Source organism: Mesocricetus auratus, unplaced genomic scaffold (assembly GCF_017639785.1).
Source record: "Mesocricetus auratus isolate SY011 unplaced genomic scaffold, BCM_Maur_2.0 Super-Scaffold_100066, whole genome shotgun sequence".
NCBI classification, from domain to species: domain Eukaryota; kingdom Metazoa; phylum Chordata; class Mammalia; order Rodentia; family Cricetidae; genus Mesocricetus; species Mesocricetus auratus.
In genome coordinates, this window is record NW_024429235.1 from 152,364 (window position 1) to 172,813 (window position 20,450).

At 40.6% G+C, this 20,450-nt stretch overlaps 1 pseudogene; it reads left to right on the forward strand.

The window, feature by feature from the left end:
* The window catches only part of LOC106020771, an 82,447-nt pseudogene extending 68,218 nt beyond the window's left edge, over positions 1–14,229 (forward strand).
* The last annotated feature ends 6,221 nt before the right edge of the window (positions 14,230–20,450 follow it).

Below are 20,450 nucleotides of genomic sequence, written 5' to 3' on the forward strand. Positions count from 1 at the left end.
AAAGGATGACTGAAAGATGTTCTGAATGTATGGTGTGGCCACACCAGTATGTATGAAATGTGATTGTGAATGCGTGAGTGTGAACTGCTTATATGATTAAAAGGATACTTAAATCCCTTCAAAAATAGTTAAGAAGCTACCTAGATTGCTTGAAATATAGACAAAAGGAACATCCAGCCAGTCTGTTAATGTTTTAACAGAAAAATTTAAGATACAAATAAGGCCTTGTCAGCTAGTGAGAGCTCTATAGGTTAGATTGGGAAAGACTGCTCACAGACTTCAAATAATTTTCAAAAGTTATTTGGACACAGTATAGTTTACAATCTTTGAGTGATTTTCAGAAGTTTTTGGGAAATATTTAATGGATATGTCCTTTTTAATGGGCATCTACAAATAATCTAAGTAGTAATCCCAATTTACCTAGATAGTTAACCAAGGAGGGTAGACAAATCCTCCTACTGTTATGGTTCAGCTTCAACAGTTCAAAAAGAAAATTTTTTAGAAAATAAAAAGGGGGAATAATGGCCCCAGTCCCCACATGACTCATCAAATAATACACTCCTCATTTAAAAATTTTATAATGTGAATGCCAGGGAGCTTCAGACAGATTCTGGCATGATGGAACTTGAGCAACTATTGCTCAGGTCAAATGGAGACATCCATGCACTAAACAGTGGAGAAGACCCTAATTTGGGGTCGAGGGCATGTTTGTGTTTTCTTGTAGGAAAAGAATAAAAGCTTCGACATGGAGCAGAGAAAAACTGGACCTGAGACCATGGGAGCCTACCTAAGCCAGTTTGAGTGAGATCTCCTAAATCAGTGTTCCTGACCCTTGCTGTCATCGAATCTAGAGCCCAAGAAAGAAAGAAAACAGTCGGTTCGAGATTTCCAGTTTCTCAACAGACCTGCTGCATCAACCTTCCAGACCCATGAGTTTTCATTGTGAAGCCAACAGAAAAAAAAAAGGACCCATTTAAAACACTTGGACATTGGTATGGACTGTGATGAGGGGCAAAAGCCTCTTTTAAGTAATTGAACAGGACATGGTCACTTGAAATATCAGACTTGATGGTTCCTGTTTCTGGAATCACGACTAGGCCAGTGTATTTTTCTAGAGAGGTGCAACTTGTCCTAATGCGACAAAAAGGAGACTTTGACTCAAGTCGCATAATCAGCTGACGTTAAATCAACAAACTGCATCACCACAGGAACAAATTGGTGCTCTGTGGATAGTGCAACAAGCCTATTGTTCATATTTTTCATAATGCTACATGTGTAACATCATTGATTGTAACTAATGTATCTGTGCAAGTGCACTTTCTAAATGCTTTCCTGAGCAGATCTTGGAACAATTGTAACTTTATCAAATTGTAAATCTAAATCACATGCGGGTTACCCTTGTAACAGAATGTAAATCACGTGTGGGTTACCCTTGTAACAGACGAAGGCTGGTAGAATGTTATGGCCCAGATCTGGTGATGGGTACGGTGATGGAGAGGCGCTATGTCAATGGGGGTCCTGGAAATGGTGGCAGTGGCGGTAGGCATTCTGGCTTTATGCCGGGCTCAAACGTGCCTTGTCCCAGAGGCAAGAGATCCGTAACCAAGTATTGCTTAGCCTAGCCCATGGCAATCCCGATAGCCATGAAGGTTGGTTACAGATGATTTAAAGTTGGGGTGCTCTGATGACGGGCCACCTGTGGGGAAGACCCCTCCCGCCTAAGACAGGGGTTCAAGGTCCCCCAAAGACGGGAAAGGGAGGGTGACCCTACTTGACCTAAGCCAGGAGTGCCTCATTTGAAAATAAAAAGGGGTGAATTGTGGGAACACCAGACCTTGAGCAGAGACCCACTTCCCCTTCTGCCTGGGAGTAGGCAGCTGTAAGACAATGTATACTAAAAACAATACAATGCCTGAGGGCATTAAGTTCCTGGAAAAGGCCTGCCCGCAGAAACCACCCTGACCTCGACCTTGTCCAAAGACTAACCGCCTCTTCTGCCACGCCCAGATCAGTTTCTGGGGGTCAGAGGAGAACCAGCCAGGGTGGAGGAGAGAGCAGAAGTTTCTCTGGTGGGAGCCTTTCTTAGGAAGTTTTCTTGAACCTTTTTGGAGCCTGCTTAAAGTTTTCTTTACATCGTTGAACGAGTCTCTGTGTTGTCAATCCCCGACACCCTCCGCACGTTCTCGGACACAGGCCGTGCAGCAGACGCGACACCCAATCTTGTACATATAGCCTGGATTACAAATGTGACATTTTTTTTGTGTGTAATATCACAGGTATGTCCCACAGTGTGCATGTCTGAAATTTCCTTGGTGTTTTTCCCTGGACCATCCTGGATGAAGTTTTCTAGACTTTTCTGGATGATGTCTCTATTTCTAGTGCTTAGAACTCACTGTGATTCTCAGTGCTCTCCAAGAGTGACCTGTAATTCTTTGCAACATGTTTGTTTGTTTGTTTTTTCTGTGGTGCTAGGATACCTTTCCACATGTCCATTCATGTCGTTTCAATTTCTCTGTTTGAAGATCCCATGTTTATGTAAGCATCTTAAGGAAAAAGCAGATAAGAGGGTCATGGATGGGCAGACACATGTGGAGAAGGGACAGAGGAAGAAAAGACAGCAATGACTTTGCACATGGCCAGGGAGTCAGGAATCATGGCATCATTCATTTGCAGGTGGAGTCCTGGTGTGCTCACTTCCCCTGGAGATAAAACTTTTCAAGCTCACAGTGAGCCAGAACAAGAGAACCTCCTCAGTACATCATCCCCATGAATATGTCCTCCTTTGATTTGCACCCTTCAGGCTGGAACAGAGAACAGGAGGAGGGAACAAGCAGCTTCCCTGAAAATTTGCAGTCTTTTGTAATGCTGCAGGAGCTGAAATTCCAGGCCTCCTTCAGTTAGGCCAGGAGCTACAGGGGCCAGGACTTCCAGAGGCCCCAACTCCAGAATGTCCCCACATATGGGGACAGTGAAAGATGACTACAGAGGACTGAAGGGTGGAAAGGAGTTCCACCCTGCACTTTCTTTTTTTTTTTTCAAGACAGAGTTTCTCTGTGGCTTTGGAGGCTGTCCTTCAACTCACATAGTTCCACCTGCCTGTGCCTCCAGAGTGCTGGGATTAAAGGCATGCACCACCAACGCCCGGCTCCACCCTACACTTTCAATGATGAATAGATTGGAGTGGATGGGACATTAGACTCTTCTTGCTTGGAGGCAAAGATTACAAGTGTGTTCCTGAAGTTGGATCAATGAAAGTCTGTCAAATATACTGGAATTTGAAGGTTGTCCTCTGCCGTGGATCTGTCTCTCCTCCCTCCACACTAACATGGACAATCACACTGTGTGCCTTTTACCTAGGTTCAGCACAAGGGGAGCTATAGTTCTGGGCTTGGTTTGGGGCTGCAGATTAGGATGGGCCCCAGTGTCAGGTCATTACAATATATAACTGGTATCTCATTATTCAAATGTTACTCTCCTATGCCCCTCAAAACTGTCTTAGTGAAGGGCCTGGGCATCTTCTGGGAGCTAGATCCTGTAGCTGAAGCTTCTGCCAACTGATGGGCCAATGTGAGCAGCAGCAATTGGGGGATCGCTGGATGAGCTGGAGTAGTGAAGGGCCATTCTGCTCTTCAGATAATCTCATCATGAAGAGGAAACTCTTTGTGCAACAGTGATGCCTGGGCAACTATAGACACACAGCACTCTGCCATGTGACCTATACCTGGTTGGCAGTAGAGGATATGGGAAAAAGCTTCCCTAGGTCTAGACCAGGACTCTGTGCATCTGGATTCTGTTGTGTTCTTTTTGCTTCCCTCTGATCACTCCTTATATGACCAGATCTTCCAGGAGGAGAAGAATGTGTTACTATCTGTGGAATGCCTGAAACCTTGGTCCCAATTCATCATCCTCATCCCAATAGTGAGGCTGATGATTCCCCACTCCTGCACTCCCAGATCCTTGACTCAGTACCAAGCTTATCCATCAGCATCCTACAGCTGTTCCTTTGGTGACCTTTGAATTCCCCCCTCTGCAGGATGAATGTCAGCTCACTACAGCATACACCCGGATTTTTGGGCCCCATGCTGGTAATCAGTGCTTCCCCTTGTGACTCTGAAAAACCTGAGGTCCTCCTGAGCTGTCCTTTCCTCCTTGGATGGTGAGGTCTGGGAGGGAAGTGGTGCAGGTTATAAGACTGGTTGTAACACCCTGACTGAGTTCTGTTTTTATAGTCCATGGTGGCATGGCAGAGTGATGACATAAGTCAGATCTGTGATTGGAAATCAGAAGCTAATGTACATGTAACCAGAAAGATAAGAGGATTCAGAGAACAACAATCCCAAAGGATACTGGATTAGAACCTAGGGATCCCAAGGAATCAGGGTTCAGCTGTCACCACAAACTTCATCATTGATCCCTCAACAGAAAAAAGAGCATACTGGTTTATATTATGAATTGCATACTTATATCTTTATATTCATACATTAAGTACTAAATACTCCCTTTTCAGTTGGTATACTGTTAATTGCACATATGACTTCTGGGCTGACCCTTTGGTCCTTGACAACTAGCAGTTGGATCTTTTTCCCTGGGGTAGACCATCTCTTGCCTATGGGTCTGTTTATAGGATGTATACCATCTTGGTTTCAGTTACATGGATATCTGGAATTTCATCTTTTTTAGGTTTCCAGTTTTGTGAAATAAAGATTTAAAGTATGTCCTTATGATTTTCCCAATTTCCTCAGGATCTAATGTAAAGTCATCACTTTCTTATAAACTAATAACTTATATATTCTCTCTCATTTAGTCAACTACTTAGTCTAAGTAGCTGTCATTTAATTGATTCATTTGAGGAAACACGTTGACATTATATTCATTCTACCTTTGGTTATCCCTGTTGCTCTCTGCTTCTAACATATTTATTTTATTCCTCATTCTTGAATCCCTGATTTTTAAGCCCTCTTATTTATTTATATATACAATATTGAACATTAATTTCATAGTGATATCCAGTGTGTAATGAGGTTATTAATAAGAAATCAGACCGGGCATGGATGGTGCACACCTTTAATCCCAGCACTTGGGAGGCAGATATCTGTGAGTTGGAGGTCTACAGAGTGAGTTCCAGGACAGCCTCCAAAATAATACAGAGCAACCCTGTCTTGAAAAACAAACAAACAAAAAAATTACTCCAGTACCTTTCTGTAGGTATTCACTGCTTTAAATTTTCCTCTTAGAACTGCTTTCATTGTGGCCCTTATTTCAGAAATGCTGTGTTTTCTTTTTCAGTCTGTCCTTCTGTCTTGATGCACTCTTCACTCAGTAGTGAGTTTTTGGCTTCCATGAGTTTTTATATTTCCTGTTGGTATTGCTGATATCCAGCTTTAATTCATGGTGGTTGGATAGAGTTCAGAGTGTCATTTCAATTTTCTACTAACGTAGAGATTGGTTTATTCTTTATTATGGTGAATTTTGGAGAAAGTTCCATGGATTGTTGGACAAAAATTATTCTTATGTATTTAGTGGTGATATATTACATAACTGTCTGTCACATCCATCTGACTTATGATTTTATCCATCTCTAGTTTTTCTCTATTTAGTTCATATCTGGAAGATCAACCTATTTTAGTGTATGGAAGTCACCAGGTATTGCTGTGTTAGATCAATGTATGATTTTTAGCAGTAATACTGTTTCCTTTACAAATATTGTTGTCCTGATGTTTGGACCATGTTAAGAATTGTAAAATACTCTTGTTGTATTTTAATTTTAATTATTATATACTGTCCTTCTCAACCCCTTCAGCCTTGCTTTTGCTTGGATTTTATTTTATTATATAATATAAAATCAACTATAATCCGGGCATTGGTGGTGCATGCCTTTAATCCCAGCACTCGGGAGGAAGAGGCAGGCAGATCTCTGTGAGTTCGAGACCAGCCTGGACTACCAAGCAAGTTCCAGGACAGCCTCCAAAAGCCACAGAGAAACCCTGTCTTGAAAAACCAAAAAAACAAAAACAAAAACAAAAAAAAAGATCAACTATACCTTCTACCTTCTTACATACATTGCCTTCTAATATTTTTTAATCACTTTAAAGTTATCATTGAGTGAACTTAATGGTGAGGAATGAATCTTGGAGGCATAAGGAAAATTCATCATATTTTCTAATCCACTCTGTTAGTCTGTGTCATTTTTTTCTTCAAGAAATTTTTCTCTGTATAATACTTTAGGGTGTCCTGGAAATCATAGATGTCTACCTGTCTTTGCCTAAGGAGTGCTGGGATTAAAGGTGTGTGCTACCAGCCCCTGGCAGTCAGTGGCTTTTTATGAGAAAGTAACAACAATCCTATTGATAGTTATTATTGGGCACTGTGTATTGATTTATGCTTTTTTGATGTTGTGGTGTGATTTTTCACCCTATTTTGATGAACTATGTCAGGAGTATTTATCAATTCTGTCCTATTGCATATAGTAATTCTTAGCTTCATATTTAGATTTCCTCTTGTAGGCTAGATTTACTTGACAAAAATTAGTTAAAGTGGATTTTATTGTGAAAAGTTTCTCTTCTCATGTTGATTTAAATCACATTTTGTTTGGTGTAGTGCTCTCTAAGTTGGCATCTGTGGTCTGTGGTAACTTTTAGAACATCCTCCCAGGCACCTCTGTATTTCAGAGCATCTATTGTAAATTCCAACATTAGTCTAATGGGTCAGCCTTGGCATGTGTTGTGGTCTCTTTCCTTTGCAGGATTTAGGTCCTCCTGAGTGCTTGGAGTAAAGTAGTGTGCCACCAATGCCTGGCTCTTTCAGTCATTTTTATCCTTCATGTTTATGCTTGGCTTAATGTAAAAAATGCCCCTAAATGTCTCTGATTTACATTGTGATCATGTTTAAAAATCGATTTTTTTGTCTGAGCCTGCTTAGGAATAGGGTGAATACTACCTGAATGTGTATACACTCACTAAGTGAAATCCACATGCTTCTTTGCTTAGGAAAAGTATTGCTTTGGAAATAATGCCCAGGATCTCTATACCTCCTTCAGGTAAGAAATCTTTCTATATTCTTCTGCATAGGATGTTGTGATGGCTATTCTTGGTATTCAAACTGACAGCTATAGGTATTAACTAAAACTCAAAGAGTTGGGTACACCTGTGCAGGATGTTTCCATAGTTTTTGAAATTAAAACCTCATATTTAATCTGGATTACTTGAGGTGACATCCATTTTCAGCTGCTTGATAGGTGCTGCTCACCTCTAACCCCAGCACTCAGGAGGCAGACACATTTGATTTTCTGAGTTTCAGGCCAAAGTGGTCTTCAGAATGAGTTCCATGGAGGCATAGAAAACCCCTGTCTTGAAAATACCAAAACAAAATGGAACAAAACAAAAACAAAAACAAAACAAAAACCAAAGATTAAGATCCATCCTTAATCTGGATCAGAAATTCTGGTGGCAGCCTTCATCTAGAAAGGATATTGAAGAAGGAAGCTCTCTCTTTCTCTGTTTGTCCTCATTCCTTAATCACAATTACAGTCACTTCCTTGAGATTTTGGTGTGTATTGAAGAACAGCTGAGATATTCAACCTACTGAACAGAACAACTCCTGGGTCCTTGAAATTATTATTGGAAGGCAACCATTGTTGCATGATCAGGACCAACACCTAAGACATTCTAATAATCCATTTCCACACATGTGTAGTGATTCATTCTATCAGTCCTGTTCATATAGAAAACCATGAATAATCCAATTGTATTTTTTATTTTTTTAAGCGCCCAGTGAGGAAGTTTTGCTGGCTCACAATTGTTACCTTAAACAAAGGTTTGCCTTGCTCAATTATTCTCTAAGTATTAAACATTCCATGAGGGCTACTCTGTAGTACTATTCATTTTTCAACTGTTTGCTCTGAATTTCAGGAATGTAACTCCTAAAGCAATGGAGCCATTATCTTGCTTTCTGATGGGAGAAAGTCCCATTATCTTGCTTGTGATCTGGTTCCTGATTTTCTTTCCTGGTTGTCTGAAGTCCCTATTGCAACTGGATAAGAAGCAAGTTCAGGTCACCTGACCTCAGTGTGAAGCCACATAACAAACCTCTAGTATTGTTTCCTGAAATCATTTATTTATTTATTTTGGAGGTATTTCGATAAAGGGTTTCTTTGTATTCTTTTGGAGGCTGTCCTAGAACTTGCTTTTGAAGACTAGGCTGGTCTCTATCTCACAGAGATCTGCCTGACTCTGCCACCTTAGTGCTGGGCTTAAAGTTATTCACCACTACCACCTGCCTTTTGAAATCACTCTTTTGATATTTTGTCTGCTCTTTCACAGGTGTGACAGAAATTCAGTACACTACAGGCAGTAGATAAGGCTGTAAAAGTTTGCTAGCTGCTCTCTGTTCAGAACAAAGAATAGGAAGTGCCTATGGAGATCAGGATCTGCTGTTCCAGCCTAATTCAAATACTATTGAAATGCATGTTTGTGCTGACTCAGAAAAGGTCTTTGTCCAGGAACCAATGAGCTGTGTCTTAAAGCACTGTGTGAGCCTATGGGAGGAGCTCCTGTTACTCAGGCTTCACTAACCAATCAGTCCCTCAAGGTGACCTGGCAGTCGGAAGTTGTGCTGGGTCTTTTCCGCCAAAAACCTCAGGCTTGGCATTGCAGAGAAACTGTTCAGGTGACCTTGTGTGCTGTTCTGTGAGAGCTACTGCATGGAGATGAGCCAAGAGGAGCTTGAAAACCATGGCATGGTGAGCTTGGCGCTACCATCCCCAGACAGGCAGAAGTGTTGGGTCGAGCCATGGGAACCAGTGTTGAGTGTCCTCCCAAGAATGGGTAAGAATAAGAAGCCTGAAGCAGAGTTTGCCATGTTCCTGCCTGGTCTTGTATTGTACTGTATGATCCTAATGGTCATGTGTGACCCGGTTTATTTCTATGTGGTCCTAAGAGCCTGCATGGACTTTGCAATTCTCTGGGGCAGCTGGTGGGTTCTTGAGAATGTTCACTCTGCTGGCTGTGCACATGCACAGCATTGTTATTGGGACTGTGCTTTGAAATATCTTTGTTGACATCACTGTTAAATTTAGGCACCCTTATTGCTTGTCCTGTCACTATCAAACACAGATTTGCCAAACACAGAGAGCTGTGGTCCCTTTAGTGTCTTTAGAAATTCTGCACGTGCAAAGTTTACTATTTTTGTTATCAATGCACTTGGATTTAATCATGTTGAGCTTGTAAACAATACTTCCTGTGTAGAGGAGCACTCCACTGCTAAACTGTGACATGGAAGTGTAATTGTGATGGCAGTTCTTAGGAAACATTAAGTCACTAAATAGAATTTGGGTCATGGAGGACTGTAACACAAATACTCCAAAGAAAAGGTTTATGCTAACCATGACTGTCAGAATACAGTATGATTAGATGTAAGTGAGTGTTCCTGGGGCTTAACCAGCTCTATTCAAACCTATATTTTTGGATTCCATAATATTAATCTGTGTCTCTTGCTTGGGGAGCTGATGACATTAATATTGAAATATCAGGAATAATGTCTTTCAATTAATGTTATGTTTTGTACTTTTTGATGGTGGTGGTTGTCATCTGTGTATGAGTGTATGTGTTTTCCTTTTTTTTGGTTTTCACAATGTCAGGTTATTTATTTCCTATGTTTTTCAATGTGAAGTTGACTGCCTTGGTTTGGATTTTTCCTTCTAGTATGTTGTATAGGGCAGGATTTTTGCATAGATATTGTTTAAATTTGACTTTATCGTGGAATGTCTTCAGTCCCAGCTTGACTTTTTAAATTTGGCAAAGGTTGGCAAAGCCCCACAGTATTCATGATATTAATGCTCCCTGAGCATTCTGAGTCACTGGATTAGAGGTGTGTGACATTCTTCCTGCTTGATATGTTTATGTGTATCTTTTAAATCCATATTATTTTTTGTCTGAATACATCGAAAGGCATAACATGTTTGCCTGGTCCTCACATTATTCAAAAGCTGATCTTACAATGCACAAGTTTGTTATAATGTATAGTTGCGGTACCCAATGTAAGTCATGACATTTGAGCTCACTTATGTAAAAGTGCAGCAAGACCTAACTTCTCAGCATCTCTCCTGCTTTGTGTTGATTATTTATGATCAACATTTATACTGCTAGTGTCTTCATCTGTCTATGTATAAATGCTTGAATGCACAGTTCCTTTCAGTAATGTTTATTAAAATTACAATTAAAACTGGAGCACTTCAGTTTTCTTGAAGATGGAATCAGAACAGGAGTCAATGCATAACTTCTCATTTGAACTTAAGAAAAACATACACCTCTCAGTACTTCCTGTCTTTATTGTTAATTTCATCGATGTTTGTATGGGAGACAGGTTCTTAATATTTACCTCTTGCTGTCCTATAACTGATTTGGCAGACTAGGTGAGCCTTCACCTGATAAGCAGATATACCTATCTCTTTCCTTCTCAGTTTTAGGACTAAAGGAATGAGTCAATATACCCACCTTGCTCAACAGTTTATAGTAAGGAATTACTCAAATAATTTCTCTCATGTAGAGTCAGTCTTTTGATCTGTTTGCATGTCTCTCTGTGTGTGTTAATAGATGTTTCTCTTTCGATATAATATACCATTCTGATCATTCAGAATAATAGAGGTTAAACCATATCAGGCTCCTTCTTAAGTGACTGAAATATAATAACTGTGTCATAGAGTAAGTATGGGAAAGCGAATCATTATATGAGTATATTGTGGAAGAAGTATACATTTACAGTGCTGTCTTTATTATGCTTTTTTTATACATGTATGGCATATTGTAGTATGCAGTAACCTATCAAGATTTGCATATCAACTTCACTCAGGATGAGTGGGCTTTGCTAGATCCTTCACAGAAGAATCTTTACAAAGATGTGATGCTGGAGACCTATATGAACCTCAAGGCTATAGGTAATTCTGTGTATTTTCTTTAACTCTTCATAGTAAGGGCACAACTGTTTCTTGGTTTTTGATTATCTTTTGTAATTTTGAGTGAGAATGAAGAAGACCAAGGAAATAAATCAGTCATGATGCTAAGGATCACTGAAGACAGTTAAATTTCAAGCAATTTTCAATTACATATCATACATTTTCTGGTGCTATATTTTAGGCTACAAATGGGAAGATGATAATATCAAAGAATATCACCAACATTATCAAAGGCATGCAAGGTAATTTCCATGTTTTTGCTGATATGAATTTGCCTCTGAATATACTTTAATGTATATGGAAGTTGCAAAGAAAAGCAGCAGTGTACATAATCACATCATAAAGTGTAGTGACACAGCACTCAGGAGGCAGAGGGAGACAGATCTCTGTGAGTTAGAGGCCAGCCTGGTCTAAAAAGTGAGTTACAGGACAGCCTCCAAAGCTACAGAGAAACCCTGTCTCGAAAAACCAAAAAAATAAAAAAATAAAATAAAGTGCAGTGACTATCATTAAATTGCCATGAGATCATATACCTTATCAGGTAGTAAGTGCATTATGTTTGCAAATCCTCCCTTAGGAAGGAAGACAAGATATGACTGTCTTAACACCATTTGAGTCATAGCTCCATCAGAGATGTGCTGTTGAGAATTGCAAATACATGTAGTTTCATACCACTCATATTACAGAAGATATACACATTGAAAAGGTGATGAGTATATTTCCAACAGATTCTCATCAGCAAATAGTTCATAGTAAAGCTATTGTTACTCATATATATGTTTGAATTTTGCTAAGTACAATAAGATAGATACTTTGAATCATGATTTTAGTTGGGGGAAGACTTGTAAATCCTTAATCCCTGTATCTTATGTCCATGAAGAACACAACGACAAAATACATTATTTCAGTGTGGAAACCTTTTTATTTCTTAGACTTCCGTTAGCAGGAATATCTTATAGTACTCAAAATGCAAACGATATGAACACAGGGACATGAAAAGGAACAATGAACTTCTCTCCATCTCAGAACAATTAGAAGATATGTAGTAGACACTGTGTTTAGCAGAGTTGTTGAGCATCATTTAAATTTACAAGTGCTTTACCAGCTTCATTTTATACTGCAGAAAAGCCCTATATGGACAAGCAATGTATAAATATTACCCATTGTCTTGGTTCATCTTGTAAATGTAATTTGAGTCACAATACAGAAAAATTGGTCAATGCTAAAAGTGCCATAAATTTATGAATTGTTTTTGTTCTCCAGAATTATGAAAAATATCTCATAGAGAAAAATATGCAATAATTCCAAACAAGGCAATAAAGTTTCTTAGCATGAGACAGATGTTCATATATAGAAAACAATCCTTAATGAAGGAGAACACCATGAATGTAAACAAAGTGAAATGAGCTTAATACCTGATAAGTTTTTAAAATTAGAAAAAATTGTAAAATTAATTTGTAGTTATAAATATTTAAATTATCAAAATTTTTTTAATCATGAGTTTGTTTTACATTCCAACCCCAGTTCTCTCTCCCACCCCTCCTCTTATCCCCTTGCATCCTCCCACCCCTTTTTCCCCTTGGTACATCCCTAGTCCACACCCCATCAGAGGTCATGAATATAGTAAAGCTTTTACAAGTGTCAATTATCCTTGCAGGCATGACCGAAGTTCAAAGGGAGAGAAACCTACATATACTGAATGTCATAGATACTTTGTACATGACAATCAGCTTCCAAGTCATGAAAGAACACAGACTGGAGAGAAATTCCATGAATGTAATCACTGTGGTAAAGCCTACCTATGCCACAGTCATCTTCAAATGGATAAAAACACACATGCCAGAGAGAAACGCTGTGAATGTCATCAGTGTGGTAAAGCCTTTGCTCACCTCAGTGCTCTTCCAGTACATAGAAGAACACATACTCCAGAGAAACCCTATGAATGCAATCAGTGTGGTAAAGGCTTTGCTTGGCAAAGTCATCTTCAAGTGCATAGAAGAACACACACTACAGAGAAACCCTATGGATGTAGTCAGTGTGGTAAAGCCTTTGCTTGCCAAAGTCATCTTCAAGTGCATAGAAGAACACACACTGGAGAGAAACCCTATGGATGTACTCAGTGTGGTAAAGCCTTTGCTCAGCACCATCATCTTCTAGTACATAAGAGAACTCATACTGGAGAGAAACCTTATGAATGTACTCAGTGTGGTAAAGCCTTTTCTCAGCACAGTTATCTTCAAGTACATAAAAGAACACATACTGGAGAAAAACCCTATGAATGTCATCAGTGTGGTAAAGCCTTTGCTCAGCACAGTCATCTTCAAAGGCATAAAAGAACACATACTGGAAAGAAGCCCTATGAATGTACTCAGTGTGGTAAAGCCTTCGCTTGCAACAGTTATCTTCAAGTGCATAAAAGATGTCATACTCGATAGAAACGCTATGAAAGTCATAAGTGTGGTAAAGCCTTTGCTTGGCACAGTCATCTTCATATACATAAAAGAACACATACTGGATGAAACTATATGAATGTAATCAGTGTGGTAGGGCTTCTGCATGATCCAGGAATCTTCAAATACATAAAAGATCTCATCCTGGAGAGAAACCTTACATATGTACTCAATGTGGTAAAATCTTTGCTCAGCACAGTTGACTTCAAATACTTAAAAGAAAACATACTGGAGGAAAAACCTATTGATAGCTGAATTCTAATATTTCTGTAATAAAATTCCTGAGTCATGTATGAGGCTAAATCTGAAAGATCAAAGAAATAGTGCAACCAAACACAGGTTCTTACCTCTACAAATACTCAGAACAAATGGGGTATCCTGTGTATTATAATCCTCACACTGAATGCTTTCTATTTTAAACCTCAGACTTATTCCTGAATTTCTGTCTCTTTGCTGCATGCATTTTCTCTTTACTCAATTACATTCATCACTGTCTCCATTCCCCTAGTGCTGAGATCAACTTGTGGCTCTCACCATTTGGCTCTGCTTCTCTTTTAGATTGATTGTATCATGGGGTGGTCTCAAACTCACAGACCACATATGCCTCTGTCTCCCAAGTGTTTGGATTTAAAGTGCCATCAGTGCCTGGCCTGTATGTGTCACTAGAATGACCTCTCATTTTTAGGAAAACTTTCTTTGTTAAAGAAAAAACCAACCATTGCCACACACTATGAATGTAAAAAGAATGATAAAGTCTTTGCAAGTCACAGTCATCTCCAGACACATAAAAAAACACATATTTTATAGAAACCCTATGAATACAGTCAATGAGTAAATCCTTTTATATGTATCAAAATCTTGAGAAAAAATGAAACTGCAGCGAAACCCTATGAATATTGTCAGGGTGCTAATGTTTTGTATTTTAAAGATGTAAATATTTGTGTGAAATCAATCTTTTGAAGCCTTTGCAATGTGGAATTGTAATGAGTATGAAAAGAAGGAAGTACATTTATTATAAAAGATTTCATATAATCACCTTGTACAAAACTTAAGTCCAAATGGATCAAAAATCTCAGCATAAATCCAGCCACACAGAAAACTTTAGGAGAGAAAGTGGGAGATACTCTTCAATGAGTTGGTACAGGAGACCACTTCCTGAACATAACACCAGTGGCACAGACACTGAGATCGCCAGTTAACAAATGGGACATCATCAAACTAAAAAGCTTCTGTAAGGCAAAGGACACACACAACAAGACAGAAAGGCAGTCCACAGAATCAAAAAAGATATTCACTAACCCCACAACTCACAGAGGGCTAATCTACAAAATTTACAAAGAACTCAACAAGCAAGTCCCCAAAACACCAAAGGATCCAATCAAAAAGTGGGGTACAGAACTAAACAGAGAATTCTCAATAGAGGAGGCTATAATGGCCAAGAGACACTTAAGAAAGTGCTCAACATCCTTAGCCATCAGGGAAATGCAAATCAAAACAACTCTGAGATACAATCTTACTCTTGTCAGAATGGCTAAAATCAAAAACACCGAAGACAATTTATGCCGGAGAGGATGTGGAGAGAGGGGGAATACTCCTCCACTGCTGGTGGGAGTGACAACTCGTGCAGCCACTTTGGAAAGCAGTATGGAGATTCCTCATGAAAATGGGAATCAATGTACGACAAGACCCAGCAATTCCACTCTTAGGCATACATCCAAAGGAGGCAAATTCATACAACAAGGGCATATGCTCCTCTATGTTCATAGCAGCATTATTTGTAATAGACAGAACCTGGAAGCAACCTAGATACCCCTCAACTGAACAGTGGATAGAGAAAATGTGGTAAATTTACACAATGGAGTAATACTCAGCAGAAAAAAACAATGGAATCTTGAAATTGGCAGGTAAATGGATAACACTAGAAGAAACCATCCTGAGTGAGGTGCCCAGTCACAAAAATACAAACATGGTATGTACTCACTCATTTATGGATTTTAAACATGGATCAGTAGAGTGCCAGTCTGCACTTCCACTGACAGAGAGTCTGGGAAACAGGAAAGATCCTAAAAGACGTACATGGTACCCAAGAGAAGAGAAATGAGGCAAGATCCTCTGAACAGATGGGGAACACAGCGAGGGGTGGGGGGAAGGGGGACCTGGGAAATAGAGAGGGGGAGAAGTGGAAGAGAGAGTAGGTTGTGGAGGAACAGGAAGGTCGACTAGGGGGGGTAGGATATGGGGAAGAGGGAATCATAGGTTAGAAGACAGATCAGGCACCATTGTGACCTCTAGTGATCTAAACGGATGACACCAATTGACAAGCTAAGCAATAGTGTAGAGACTATTCCTGATAGTGAACTTGATGTCTCTAACCGTCCTGGAGCCTTCATCCAGTGACTGATGGAAGCAGAGGCAAACACCCACAGTTAAATACTGAACAGAATCCAAGAAATCCAGCGACAGAAAGAGAGGAGTGAAGAGCAAATTGGCAAAGAATGGTCTGGCAAAAGCAGCAGAGACAGCTGATCTGAACAGGGGAGAGCTCTTGGACCACAGACTGACAGCTGGGAGGCCAGCGTGGGACCGATTCAGACACCTTGAATGTGACAGTCAATGAGGAGGCCTGGGCTCCCTATGGGGTCCTGAGCAGTGGGTCATTGATTATCCCTCGAATACTTACAGACATCATATGTCCATAACAAAAGAGGGTTGCTCTCTCTGCCTGGACTCTTTGGGAAGTACCTGACCCTACCTTGAATGAAAGGATAGACTCTAGATATCCCCTATGTGGAAGGAATTGGCAATAGGGTGGGAGGATGGTGGGGGGGTGCGAGAGGATGTTAAACTCTCTGCTGGAGGAAAAAATGGGCCCTTTTTCTCATGGCAATTTCTGTTTATTCTATTCCTTTTTTATATTAAATGTTCCTAAAAGCCTGTGTTGACATTTTAAACAAATGAAATAGACAAGAAACCATACCCTGAGATGGGATTACTCATGGCATCTTCACTATAAAAATGAGTGCTTTCCAAATCATTCATGACATTCACATAAGTGCAAATAGTAAAAAATTTTCATCAATATCATTTCATATGGCTGCACAGTTGTTACGGTGAGTGAGTGGCTTGTGTTTTTTTTTTTTAATTAGCAATGACCTTGCTTCACATGATAAAGGTTTTTAATAAAAATGAGGTAAAATAGCTCCACATTTTAAATAAACTTCTTTCAAGAACTAGGTAGTTGATGTTAAACAGTAACTGACCATAAAAATTCAGTAATTTGATGTAAGAAATATGTGGTTATCCTTAACCATGGACAATTTTGTGTTGTGATTAACCCTGGATGATCTTAAGTTTGGGATTTCTGCATTACTGTGCCAAGTAACAACAATGTCATCTGTTTGGGTATGCTTCAAAAAACATCCCCTTACATTGAATCTGTTTAAAAAATCGTGCTTGAGAACTGCAAAATAAACTAGGATTCAATCTGCCTCTGTGTTTGTCACCATAAAATCCTTACCCACCTTATTTTAGGACCCTCATCCCATTCAACTCCCATACTTTGCTGATGTTAGTTCATGGCTGCTGGGGACCTCTAAAAATGCATTTCCAGGGTAGGATATGACCTCTCCAGAGTGCTGCACATTCTTGGATAGAGAAGATGGTGAGAAAGTAAGCATCACATGGCATTCACAGTCCAAGGACAGAGGCCTGTTCCTGCAAGTGCTGAGCCATATGTTAGAAAGAAGAGGTAGTGTGGGAACACCAGACCTTGAGCAGAGACCCACTTCCCCTTCTGCCTGGGAGTTGGCAGCTGTAAGACAATCTAAAGACATGTTTGCTAAAAACAATACAATGCCTCATTTAAAAATAAAAAGGGGTGAATTGTGGGAACACCAGACCTTGAGCAGAGACCCACTTCCCCTTCTGCCTGGGAGTAGGCAGCTGTAAGACAATGTTTACTAAAAACAATACAATGCCTGGGGGCATTAAGTTCCTGGAAAAGGCCTGCCCGCAGAAACCACCCTGAGCTCGAAATGGTGGCAGTGGCGGTAGGCATTCTGGCTTTATGCCGGGCTCAAATGTGCCTTGTTCCAGAGGCAAGAGATCCGTAACCAAGTATTGCTTAGCCTAGCCCATGGCAATCCCGATAGCCATGAAGGTTGGTTACAGATGATTTAAAGTTGGGGTGCTCTGATGACGGGCCACCTGTGGGGAAGACCCCTCCCGCCTAAGACAGGGGTTCAAGGTCCCCCAATGATGGGAAAGGGAGGGTGACCCTACTTGACCTAAGCCAGGAGTGCCTCATTTAAAAATAAAAAGGGGTGAATTGTGGGAACACCAGACCTTGAGCAGAGACCCACTTCCCCTTCTGCCTGGGAGTTGGCAGCTGTAAGACAATCTAAAGACATGTTTGCTAAAAACAATACAATGCCTGGGGGCATTAAGTTCCTGGAAAAGGCCTGCCTACAGAAACCACCCTGACCTCGACCTTGTCCAAAGACTAACCGCCCCTTCTGCCACGCCCAGATCAGTTTCTGGGGTCAGAGCAGAACCAGCCAGGGTAGAGGAGAGAGCAGAAGCTTCTCTGGTGGGAGCCTTTCTTAGGAAGTTTTCTTGAACCTTTTTGGAGCCTGCTTAAAGTTTTCTTTACATCGTTGAACAAGTCTCTGTGTTGTCAATCCCCGACACCCTCCGCACCTTCTCGGACACAGGCTGCGCAGCAGACGCGACAAGGTAGTAAATCCACATAGAATCATTTGGCTGCTTTGTAGGATTTTGTACTGAATGTCAGTACATGGTTTCCAGAGGAAGGAAGCCTGTCTTTAGAAGAGTGTCAGAAGTAGAACAAAAGATGAGGAAATTTTATGAATTCCATGGGCCTAAGTAGATCCTGGTTCAGGCATTTTAATTATGGATCCAAATTACAGACCTCCTTTCAGAAAAAAACAGAAATGGAAATCTTAGTAGAAGAACCTTCAGGATGACGTGATTAATCTGAGGGCAGAAACTAAGTCAAGTAATGCTTCCTCATCTACTGCTAATCTCCGCAAGGCATAGCCAGGGGATAATTGAATGAATGATGGGGAACAACAGGAACTAAATGATGAAGTAGAAGAAAATGATGTTGACAGTGTTTATGATAAAAATCCTTATTAGACAGATACATGATACTTTTCCCTTAGCCACTGTTAATTTTCAAAGGCCATTTCAAAGATATTACAAAGTCCCCCAAAAGGCCTAATATCTGGAAGCCAGAGAGTCCCGCTTCATGCAGTGACTCACTTACCAGCCTCTGCTCATGTCTTAGTTCCCACAGTCTGGAAAGCAGGTATGGAGTGTGAAAGAGCTTAGTTTGGACAAGGTTCTCATCCAATATGAAGGCCAGATGGCTGTTTGAGGGAAGGCCATGCAGGAAGAGCATGTGGAGACAGTGGATCTGTGAGACTGATTTGCTTGAACGAGTGACCCTGAATTCAGTGAAAAGAGATCAAGCTCTCGTCTCTTTCTGCATCCTGGTAGCCAGAAGCCTCTACTGTTCCTCAGCATCTGAGAAATCACTGTGCAGAGATTAAAGGTAGGGTTTGGATGAAAGTAGACCCAAGTTTTTTGACTTCTTGTCATATCCTCCATAGCTAAGTGTCAGAGGCTGTCCAGTGAGTCAAACCACGTCATGAGAACATGAATCAGGGATGGCTGATGACTGATGAAAGCCACAAGAAGTTTACTATCTAATGAGGTCCTTCCCCCTCTTGAATTTCATATGACACCAGATGGCAGGGGGTCACAGTTGAGACAATGGAAATTACATGGAAGTCACTTGATGTTACTCAGGCCAGCCCCTTGAATCCCAGATAAATAATCTCAATGGCTGAAAGCCTCCTTGTTCTGTCATCATCCCTGCCACAAAGCTCATGCCACTCATAACTATGTGGTATGTAGACAGTGATCAGAATGTGCAGTCATCAACTGCCTAATTGCTGGTTATCAGTCTCATTCTCTCTCCATCACAGACAAGTTTCATGGTCTCCCTGTGCATATCCAACATCAGGAAGCTGCCTGGGATTTCATATGTATCTGGGGATGCCCAAACATCCAACACTCAGGAGTCCTACAGCCCCTTCTACCTGTCTCATTCTTGTGAGTGCTGAGATCATTGTTCAGAGGAATGACCTAAGCCCCAGGCTGGCTGTTGATCTGAAGTGGCTCCAGTCAATAGTATTTTGTCAAGTTTCTCTGTGCATTCCTAAAATTTGGAAGTTGACTGGGGGTTCACCGAAGATCTATCTCTGTGCCCTGAAACTGAGGAATCCTTCAACCACTTTCTCCTGGCTGCTCATGTGCTAAGCTCCTCATAAACAGGAGTTTTTCCCTAATACTTGGACTGGGATGTTAAGCTCTAGAGTGGCTCCAGTATGCAAAGTTGTTCAAGGTTCTTCCTTACATCCATTGTTTCCTTCAAGTTTCCATGGCAGAGCTGACATCTAAGGATAATTCCCACTACAAAAATTCCAATAGTGACTGCTTTCTCTGATATGTTTAGTGAAAACCTGCAGCAGATCAAGGGCCTACACATCACCTTTTGCCAATTTGATCTCAGGGGTAGCAGATCTCATGAATCCATGTGTGTCAATGTCACACTTGAAAAGTCGCTTAAAATTTGATGAGGCTTCTGTAAAAAGGCTACTGCCAAATTTTTGGGCTCTGGAGCCAGCAGTCTTCTACAATGTAACATTGAGGAGAAAGACTGCTGGGAACAGGGGGAATGGGGAGGAGGGAGAATAAGAGGGGATGAGGTAGAGAAGATTAGATAGAAGTTTTCTCCAGGACATCTCCAAGAAGATGCACACTTCACACAAACCAGGGCTTACCCTACAATGTGCCATCCCAGAAAGGGCAGCACATTTCTCAGGACCCCTGGGAATCATTCTACCCTAGGCCCAATTAGGGGAACTGATGTCAGACAATGGAAAACCTTGTCAAGGTTCTCCTTTACCTGGGTGAGCATCTACCACATGTAATCAGTAGTCTTAGTGGTGGTATATAGACCATTC